Below are 11,269 nucleotides of genomic sequence, written 5' to 3' on the forward strand. Positions count from 1 at the left end.
TTGTCTCCCTTATAAGGGCAAGGAAATGGGTGTATCTTTTGTGGGTGTATCTTTTGTGATTGGTTCTAGCAAACAGCCAATAGGAATTTCAACCAGGCTGATTGGACAGAGGCAGCCACAGGAGGAGCAAAGGGGGCTGGATTAAGGGAATATAAGTGCTGGCCAGAATGGCAGGAGGCCAGGCCAGAGCTTGGTAACCACGTACCACTGAGCCTCTTATTTATTTGTCTGACAAATAAATTACTATTTTAATTTCTCTATTGCTGCGTTGAATATTTCATTCCAGCTAAGCGTTAACCACAAGCAGGGTGCTACATTTTATGGTGCCCTGTGACTCGGATAAGTGGTCTGCTGGAACGCAGCCCCTTCGCCCTACTGGGCAGGGTACAAGAGAGAGGACAACTGCTTACCCAAAGCGCGCACTGGTAAATTTTTCCAGGGGGAACGCAGAAGACTCGTCTGTCTGATACCCTGCTCACTGGCGGCGACGGACCAGGGGAAACAGGGAACCAACCAAGGGTAAGTGCACAAAGGGATTTTTGGCCCTCCAATTAATTAGGAGGAAGAGAAGTCTTGATCAAACTTCTGCGTCTCAGTAAGGGGAAACTGAGTACGCTAGGTGGTTGGGTACATCAGATGGTGATCTGGTGTAGGGAAAGGGAAGGATTGGGAGGTAGAGTGTGGTGAAGTATCCAGCGCATTGTATGTGTGAGAAAGTACAGAGCAATCTGTAGCTGACCCGAGTGTGGAGTGGGCAGTACTTCGGTTCCTAGTAAGGCGACTTCACTAGGCAAGGAAACCCACAAAGCGCGTCTGTGAGTGACTGAGTGGATACTTCACAGGGCCATACAATGGGAGTTGGGGGTTCAAAGGGGGAAAATACACCTCTTGAATGTATGTTAAATAATTTTAAGAAAGCCTTCTCAGGGGCATATGGAGTCAAAATGACGCCAGAGCGCTTGAGAACGTTATGTGAACTAGAATGGCCAAAACAAATTACTGGATGGCCATCCCAGGGAACCTTTGATATAAATTTAGTGAGCAAACTTTGGACTGATATCGCCAAAGAAACTGGAGGGTGCCCAGAACAATTTCCATATATAGATTCCTGGCTGAGCACATTAAATAAAAATCCTCCATGGATAAGGGAATGCAAAGTCAAACGATGCAAATTATTGGCTGTAAAAGCCGAAGCTAGGAAAGGAATCTTGCCAAATAAACTCAAACCCATTTTTGAGGGGCCAGAGGAAGAGGTGCTTCCACCTCCACCCTATGCTCCACATCGAAGGGAGCTTAATCCAAACACTCCACCAGTTGTAACCCCAAGGCAAGAAACTGGAATGAATAATGGGAGTGGAGTCACAGAGTTTGATTCCTTGATAGATTATGATAAATATCTTCAGGAGGCATTGGAGTCCTATAATAAAGCCCAAGCAGAAGTGGTTATTCCACCTGTGACTCCTAATAGACCTCCATCTACAGTCTCCTTTAGTGGAACAACTGATTGCCCACCCCAAACCCCTGTACATCCAAGTCCCAGAGAAATATTACAGAAGTTACAGGGAGACCTTGCTCGGTCAGCAAGCAATACAGCCAGGCGTATAAAGCTGCTAAAAGAACGCCTTGCGACAGATACCATCCCCTATGATTTGAGGCCCCTAGAGCAAAGTGAAGAGAAAGGTCACGTAGTAGCCCCTCTTAGAAGAGTATTTGATGCACTTGAGGAGCCTGCGCTGGTTAATGGGCAACCCGGACCACGGCCACCTCGAACTTCGACCCTGCAATATATTCCATTCACAACTACAGATCTGATGAATTGGAAAACACACACCCCATCTTTTGCAGAAAAACCTCAGGCTATGATGGACTTGGTGACTTCAATAGTAAATACTCATAGTCCTACTTGGACAGATTGCCGCCAGCTCCTGAATACTCTGTTCACCACTGAGGAAAGGAGAGACATAATTGAAAAGGCACAGATATATTTGCGTGAGCAGGCCAGAGTGGGAAATATTTATAATATTGACCGTCATCTCCAAGATAACTTTCCCTTGGAAGATCCTAATTGGGATCCAAACAATGCAATTCACCTGGCCAGACTCACCACCTACCGCCAGACACTTGTGCAAGGTATCCGCAGGGCATGCCAGAAGCCCACTAATATGTCTAAAGTCTCAGAAGTAGAACAAAAACCAAATGAGAGTCTGGGAGACTTTTTAGAGAGGCTGCAGGAAGCCTATCGTATATGGACTCCTTTTGACCCTGAAGCCCCTGAAAACAGCAGAATGATTACTGCTACATTTGTGGCCCAGTGCGCTTCTGATATTCGTAAGAAAATTCAGAAATCAGAAGGATGGGAAGGGATGCTGATGAGCCAAATTATGGCCATTGCACGCCGAGTTTATCGGAATAGGGATGAGGCTGAGAAGCAAGAGAAGAAGAAGTGGCAGAAGGAAAAGATGGTAATGCTAGCCACAGCAGTGAAGCAAGACCACCGCCCCTTAAATGGAGGGCGAGGGCGAGGAAGGAATCCACCACTGGGAAGGAATCAATGTGCAAATTGCAAGAAGGAGGGTCACTGGAAGCGGGAGTGTCCTGAACCCCTGAGGTTGGAAGAAGTACGCCCAGGCCCAGGCCCAGGCCCAGGCTCCGGCTCCGGCCCAAGAAACCAGGGACGGGGACGGGGAATGATCCGAGATGGAAGATATCAGAGACCAGGACAGGGACGGAGTAGAGACAATTTCATTGGACTGGCAGAAGAGGATTTTACTCAAGACTAGGAACGACCGGACTCCATAAAGTTAGGCTTCCAGGAGCCCACGGTCACGATTCAATTAGGAAGCCATTTAATAGATTTTATGATTGATACTGGGGCTGAATACTCAGTACTCCCAGAACTATTGCAGAAAAAGGCATCCAAAAGTGTAATCATTAAAAGTGCCACTGGACAGTCAGCTAAGAGGTCTTTCCTCCAACCTTTGGAATGCCAGATTGGGGGACATCGTTTAACCCATCAGTTTTTGTATATACCTGAGTGTCCAATACCTCTCTTAGGCAGAGATATGCTGTCCAAATTGCAGGCCCAAATCACTTTCACTCCTCGAGGTCCAGAAATGAAACTGCCATCAAAAGCAGCAGGAATAATTACCCTCTCAGTACCTAAGGAACAATCATGGCGCCTAATGTCAGCCTTGCAAGTCCAACCCACATTGGATACAGAATTAAACAAGCTCCTCCGAACTCTACAGGTGCCACCAGGAGTATGGGCCGAAAATAGCCCACCAGGAATGGCTAAGAATATAGCTCCAATTGTAGTAACCCTAAAACCTATGGCTACCCCTGTATCTGTAAAGCAATATCCCTTACCCCGGCGAGCAGCGGAGGGCATCCAGAAACATTTGGACCGCCTATTAAAATATGGTCTGCTTAAGCCTTGCCAATCAGAATGGAACACACCCCTTTTGCCTGTTCGAAAACCTGGGACAGATGAATATAGGCCAGTGCAGGACTTGAGGCTCGTAAACCAGGCTATCGAGACCTTGCACCCAAATGTACCAAACCCATATACCTTGCTGAGTTTGATCCCACCAGAAGCAACATTTTTTACTGTATTGGACTTGAAAGATGCATTCTTCTGTTGCCGGCTGGCACCACAGAGCCAACCTATATTTGCCTTCCAGTGGGAAGACCCTTTGACAGGAACAAAAGGCCAGCTAACCTGGACAAGATTGCCCCAGGGATTTAAAAATTCCCCAACTTTATTTGGCACTGCCTTGGCGAGGGATCTAACAAGTTACCCCTCAATACCGGGAGAAAAGGTGGTTCTGCAATATGTGGATGATCTTATACTAGCTGCAAAGGATTTTGATACCTGTAAAGAAGGGACAGAGGAACTGCTCCACTTGCTCTGGGAAGCTGGCTACCGAGTTTCCCAGAAAAAGGCACAGTTATGTTTAGAAAAGGTCAAATATTTGGGCTTTGACATCTCACACCAACAACGAGCATTGAGACCAGAGAGGAAAGAAGCTATTTGCCTTATCAAGGAACCTACCACAAGAAAACAACTTAGGGGATTCCTGGGAACAGCAGGGTTTTGTAGACTATGGATACCTGATTTCAGTAGTCTGGCCAAGCCCTTACATGAAAGCACTCGAGGTGCAGAAAAGGACCCATTCGTATGGGGACCTGAGCAGAAACAAGCCTTTTTAGTTATCAAACAACGACTTATGGAGGCACCAGCCCTTGGATTGCCTAATTCAGAAAAACCCTTTCAGCTGTATGTACATGAACAGAATGGGATTGCAGCGGCAGTCCTGACCCAGAGATTAGGAAGTTGGAACCGTCCAGTAGCTTATTTGTCTAAACATTTGGACTCAGTAGCAAAAGGATGGCCTCCATGCCTAAGGGCAGTAGCGGCCACTGCGAGCCTTGTCAAAGAAGCTGATAAATTTACCTTTGGCCAGACGATGTATGTGAATGTACCTCATGCTGTTCTGACACTCATGGAATATAAGGGTAGTTATTGGCTAACGAACCCAAGGATGGCTAGATACCAAGGCCTATTGTGTGAAAATCCCAGGATTCATCTACGAGTAGTGAATATGCTCAATCCAGCGACTTTGCTGCCCCTACCAGAGGTAGATGATGAGGAATCACATGATTGTCTCCAAGTAATGGATGAAGTTTATTCCAGTAGACCTGATCTGAAAGATGAACCATTGAAAAATCCAGATGTTGTATATTATACTGATGGTAGCAGTTACCTGCATGAAGGTGCCAGACGAGCAGGATATGCTGTGGTCACCAATGAGGAAGTTGTGGAAGCTGAAGCTTTGCCTGCTGGCACCTCAGCACAAAAGGCTGAACTTATAGGTTTAACTAGAGCTCTGCAATTGGCAGCCGGATGTAAGGCAAACATCTATACTGATTCAAAATATGCCTTCTTAACCCTGCATGCACATGGAGCTCTATGGAAAGAAAGAGGTCTAATCGGAGCCCACGGGAAGGCTTTGAAATATGGACCTGAAGTAGAAATCCTGTTAGAAGCAGTATGGGCTCCAGAACAGATTGCTGTAATGCACTGCAAAGGTCATGGACGAGGAAGGGATCCAATAACCAGAGGAAATCATGCTGCTGACAAAGCAGCCCGAGAGGCAGCCCAAAAGCCTGTGGGAGGATTTATAGCAGCCCTCATACCAGAGGTAGTTCCAGAAGATGTTAAACCTCACTATACCCCAGAAGAGAGGAAGTGGGCTGATCAGGAAGGAGCAGTTGTGAAGGACGGTTGGATGATCCTGCCGGACAATAGGATTTATGTACCTCATCATCTAGCAGGCACAATTGTAAGAAATTATCATGAATCTACTCACCTTGGCGGTACTGCAACTAGAGAGAGTCTCAGTCGGAAGTTGTATATTATTAATCTATCACAATTAGCAACTTGCATTTCACAGAAATGTGTTCTTTGTGCTAAAAACAATCCCAGGCAGGGACCGGTACAACCTCCTGGAATTCAGCATGTGGGATACGTCCCCATGGAAAGCCTAATTGTGGACTTCACAGAGCTGGTCCCTTCTAAGGGATTCAAGTATCTCCTTGTGTTTGTAGATACTCTTACCGGATGGGTTGAAGCTTTTCCCACCCGAACTGAAAAGGCACGAGAGGTAACTAAAAGACTCCTCACTGAATTGATCCCAAGGTTTGGATTACCTAGATGCATTGGAAGTGATAATGGGCCAGCGTTCATAGATCAAGTAGTACAAGATGTATGTCGAGTCCTACAAGTAAAATGGAGACTGCATACAGCATATAGGCCTCAGAGTTCAGGGAAAACTGAAAGAATGAATCGGACTCTGAAAACCCAATTGGCAAAATTAACCCAGGAAACGGGATTGGGATGGGTAGATGTGTTACCCATAACACTGTTTCGTGTTCGGTGTGCACCCACAAAAAGACTTAAGTTGTCACCTTTTGAGCTCCTGTATGGGAGACCGCCCTCCTTTGTTCAGGATATTCCAGCTGACCTTAAACAAATAGGAGATCATGTGACACAGGGACAAGTGCAATCTCTCTCCCGTGTTTTTGTTTCTCTTAACAGGTGGGCCCTCGAGCGCACGCCGTGCAGCATTGCCGAGCCGATTCATCAGTTCCAGGCTGGCGATAGCGTATGGGTGAAAGAGTGGAAACGTGATCCACTTGCACCTAAGTGGCGTGGACCTTACACCGTCTTGCTCTCTACTCCAACAGCGGTGAAGGTAGCTGAGGTGACCCCCTGGATTCATCACTCTCGTTTGAAGAAGTCTGAAGGCAGTTGGACGTGCAAAGGTGACCCCTCTAATCCTTTAAAACTAACTCTCTCCAAAAACCCCTGTATCTAGCCCTACCGGGAACGGGCTAGGTCACGGGCAACATTTGACGACCGGCCTGCTGCAGCCACAACCTGGAAGCTGGCTGACCTGCGCACGCCTGAAGCTTGAGGAGCGTCTGAACCAGCGACTGTGAACGGAAAGATTCTCTAATACAATTGATTGACTGCCCCCCTTGTGGAACAATTATCAGAGATATTACTCATTGGGGATCCTCGGGATATATGTTTTGGTCTTGGTGGTTCCCCATTTCTGTCACTGGGGGAATTATATTGGGGCTAATAATTATTTGCTATCACAATAAGGTAATCTTTTGTGGAAGGAATGCATATACTAGACATCAACATGATTTTATTATTAATCCTGATCCCTTGGGAAGGGGAAGGGTCCTTGAATCTGACCAAATTGGCTAAATATGGATTCAGCCATGACCACAATATGTGGGTAGGTTTAGCTGAAATGGTAGCTAATGTTGCAAATAGGACCAATTGCCTTGTTTGCTCTCTTGGGCCAGATGATTCAGAGGGAGGTATGCCCTTATTACCGATACCATTAGATGCCATTGGTATGGTAAGCGAAATGCCACACCAAACTGAAATACAGAATTTCCCCGGATGGAACTCAACTAAACCATTACGAGTTATACCTGTACAAGGGGAATTCTGTGTACATAAATCATCAGATGCAGCTGATTCTCCCATGATAGGCTCTTCTCATTGTCACTATACTTGGGATTATAAGAAGAATAGTCATACTTGGGCACACGGTACTACCTATCGAACTCGGAATACCTTGCCCTGTGCACCTCCTTTTATTCACGCATGGAAAGTGGTGTGGAACATAACTGTGACAGAAAAAGGCAATCTAACATACTGCACTGTGAACTCTCTACCCCTTTTGGTATTTCGCCTTCTGTATTCCCCGTACCAAAAACCTCAGACCCGATGGTTGTGGTGGATATGTGGAGAATGGGCATACAAGAAACTCCCTTCCAAATGGAGTGGGACTTGTTTCTTGGGTTGGGTATTACCACCAATGTGGATTATGCCCACTAGTTCGGCCAGGCGAACACGAAGGAATGCTGATATTTCTCATATAGCAGGAGGAAGTACCCAAAGTTGGAGCGGTACTGATGATTGGCCACCAGAGCGCATTATAGCCTATTATGATCCTGCCTCCTGGAATCCTGGTGAGCTCATACAAGGGGCACGGGATCCTATTTATAATCTAAACAGAATAATTCGATTGCAAGCAGTAGTGGAACTTGTAACCAATGCAACGGCCCAGAGTTTGAGACTTATTGCACAACAGTTGGATGAAAGTAGAGCCGCCATTTTGCAGCTGAAAATGGGAATGGATTATGTACTTGCCAGGCAAGGAGGCCTATGTGGAGTCTTGAACTTGACAGGGAATGCCTGTTGCTTTAACATTTCTGATAATGGTGAGGCAATCCGTGTGTTGGCCACAAAGATGGAGAATATAGCACATGTCCCAGTACAAACATGGGAAGGATGGGATATGGGATGGCTCACCAATTGGTTACCTAATGTCACAGGACTCAAAGGGATACTATTGTCTTGCTTGTTTTTCTTGACAGTAGTAGTATTGGTTTTATGTATGATGCCATGTATCATTTCATGTTTTAGAAGTACAATTAGCAAGATGGTTTCAAATGAAACTCTACCTCATATCATGGCCCTATACAGAGCTTTACCTCAGGAATATGATGAAGGTCAAGCTATCAAGGACACTTGGGATGAAGGTCCTTGAGCTTGAAAGGGGGGAATGAGGCACCTAACCATAAGCCTGCATTTTTATCAAAGCTTCTATATATTTCAATCAAGGCTTGTATTTAAAAATGAGCTTAAAAAGGATTTTCAAATGTTTCATGCCAGGCAGAGAAAACCTTGGCCATTCTCCTAAGACAAGAGGGCCCCATTGATTTATAGTAGAAAAACAATTCTCAAAGTCATAAAAAGGGAGAATTACATATGCTGCCCCAAGGCTGAAAAAACACCATTAGGAATGGGGTAAGATAATACTAATGTGCCTCCCAGTAAAATGAGCCAGATCTTCTTTCTAAGGTTCAAAGGCCAGGAGCAAATGGGGAAAAACATTTAGCTAGAAGAAAGAGAGCATTTTTGGGGAAGTCTTTTTCTAAAGCCATTCTTTCTTAAACTGAGAGAGTTAAAAAAAGGTTAAAATGTGTTAAATGTTGGAAAGGCAACTGGCTTGGCAGAAGAAGCAGCTTCTTCCTATTTTATTTTGAGGCTGGAAAGGGGGAGGTGTACACTGAAGAGGCTTCTGTTTAGAAGTTGTGTTTTACTGAGTTTCTTCCTTTTTACTTTGAAAAGCTTTATTCTCTTAAGAGGCTACCTATGATAAATGTATGAAATATATTAGCTTAAATATATTGGCTTAAATGTAATTATGCAAAGGATTTAAGGAATGCTAGATTCTTATTTCATATGGTTGTAAGAGTTGTATTTATCCTGAAATTAAGTCAGCCACCAGCCCCCCCCCCTGCCAGACAGAAGACGCCATCCAAGCAGTCTTGATATATAGTTGTCAGGCATTTTGTTTAGAAACATTAAATGAAGGAAATCTTTCAATGTTGATGTGAAACTCAAGATCCTTGACATCTGTTGAACATAAAATGTAAGATTAAACATTTGTTTTAGAAGGCAATAGGGCAAGAAGGGCAAGAGGTGAGCTGGTAATTAAGATTCCATGTAAGATATATTATTACTTATATGTCATATATATAGCTCTTTGTCTCCCTTATAAGGGCAAGGAAATGGGTGTATCTTTTGTGGGTGTATCTTTTGTGATTGGTTCTAGCAAACAGCCAATAGGAATTTCAACCAGGCTGATTGGACAGAGGCAGCCACAGGAGGAGCAAAGGGGGCTGGATTAAGGGAATATAAGTGCTGGCCAGAATGGCAGGAGGCCAGGCCAGAGCTTGGTAACCACGTACCACTGAGCCTCTTATTTATTTGTCTGACAAATAAATTACTATTTTAATTTCTCTATTGCTGCGTTGAATATTTCATTCCAGCTAAGCGTTAACCACAAGCAGGGTGCTACAGTGGCACCTCAGGTTACATACGCTTCAGGTTACATACCTGGGAGCCCCAGCCCTGCACCACGTCAGTCTGAGGGTGGGGAAAGCCACACCTCCCGGGTAAAGGAGGGGAAAGGGCTAGAGGATGCTGCTGGGAGCCTCGGCACCACTCCTTGCCAAGCCGGCCAGGAGAGAAGCCTCTGGCGGATGTGACAGATCACAGTTGCGTTTGCCTCTCAATATCTGTTTCTATCTGCTACTAGGCCCTGCAATCACCCCCCCCTTCCTGCCATAATACAGGGCTTGCAAGGCATAAGGGGTTTAGCCTAAGGTTCAGTGGGAACAGTCTCCCCTTCCTAAGTAAGTTTTTTTTAAAAAGAGAGCTTCCTTTCCTTTGAGGACTCATGGAGGAGAAGACTATCGATGGTTACATTAATCCAGAAGCATAGCTCTGAATTCCAGTGGCTGCATATGGCAGGAATTGGAAGTTGGAAGGGACCCTGAGCGTCATCCAGTCCAACCTCTGGCAGTGCAGGAATCTCAACACGCGGTCCCCCATCCAGTTTGAAACCATACCAGACCTTGCTTAGCGTTGCAAATGCGCTAGTGGTTTTATTGCTGCACCAGGAGAGAGTTCCCTTGGTCTCAGGTCCTGCTTGCAGCATCCCCTCCGGAATCTGGATGGCTACTGGGAGAGCAGGATGCTGGACTAGACAAGCCACTGGCCTGATCCAGCATTGCTCTTCTTACCTCCTTATTCCCCTTTATCATTTGCTATCTCAGCCACTTCTTCTGCTGCTGCTGTTCCCCAACCTGCAATGGCAAACAGGGAGACTCTGAGCCCCAGGACCATTTCAGCAGGCAGGGTAAACAGCTGTACGATGGAAGAGAAGATTCATTCGCTTGCTTAGCCCCAGATCTGTTACAGCCTTTCCTACGCAGTTTAGAGCACATTTGAGAGAAACCCTAGTTTTGCAACTTCCCTCCTTCCCTCCTCACACCCACTTCGGGATCTCTCCAGCAAAAGTCACTTCTTGAAGCGGACCTAGAAAGGTGGGGGACTTCTTGACTCAGGAAGTTCAATTCTGGAGATCCTGGTCAAGGGAAAAGGAGAGAGAGAGGCGGGGGACATAGAGAGTGGGCTCCCCCTTTTCCCTTCCATCATCAGTAACCAGAGACCTCTAGTGGTCACGCTGTTGGGAAAAACCATTTCTCTCCACCCGACAGCACCACACGCAACTCTTTCCACCAGCATAGACCAGAGATTGTCTTGTACGAAGTTATTTATCTTTATTTTATTTTTACATTGACTGGCAGTGGCCCTCCAAGTTTTATTCCATCTCTACCTGAAGATGCCATTGGGATTTCAACCTGGCATCCAACTATCTGACTTATAGAAGACATCTGAAGGCAGCCCTGTTTAGGGAAGCTTTTAATATTTGATGAATTATTGTATTTTAATCTTTTGCTGGAAGCCGCCCAGAGTGGCTGGGCAACCCAGCCAGGTGGGTGGGGAATGAATGAATAAATAAATATTATTATTCAGCAGGCCAAGCAGATGTGGCATCTGGGCCTTAATCTAGCCCATGCCTCAAAGTTCTCCAACTTACCTTTCTATGCCAGTGTTGAGTCTGGCAAGTTGCAAAGGGAAAATAGGTGCCTCTGAGCATGTACAGATGGTTCTTGGGGTATCCGCAAACGCGACTTCATGTAAGAATGGCAGCGCTTCCCAGCAGGCTTAAGCGTGGACACTAATTACCCCCCCCCCCAATTAACCATGGGGTAAACAACCTTTACCCGTTGCTCTTGGTGCCGAAGAATTCTGTAAAACAGGAAAGTG

The sequence above is a fragment of the Podarcis erhardii genome (genome assembly GCF_964252035.2).
Source record: "Podarcis erhardii genome assembly, chromosome: 2".
NCBI lineage: Eukaryota > Metazoa > Chordata > Lepidosauria > Squamata > Lacertidae > Podarcis > Podarcis erhardii.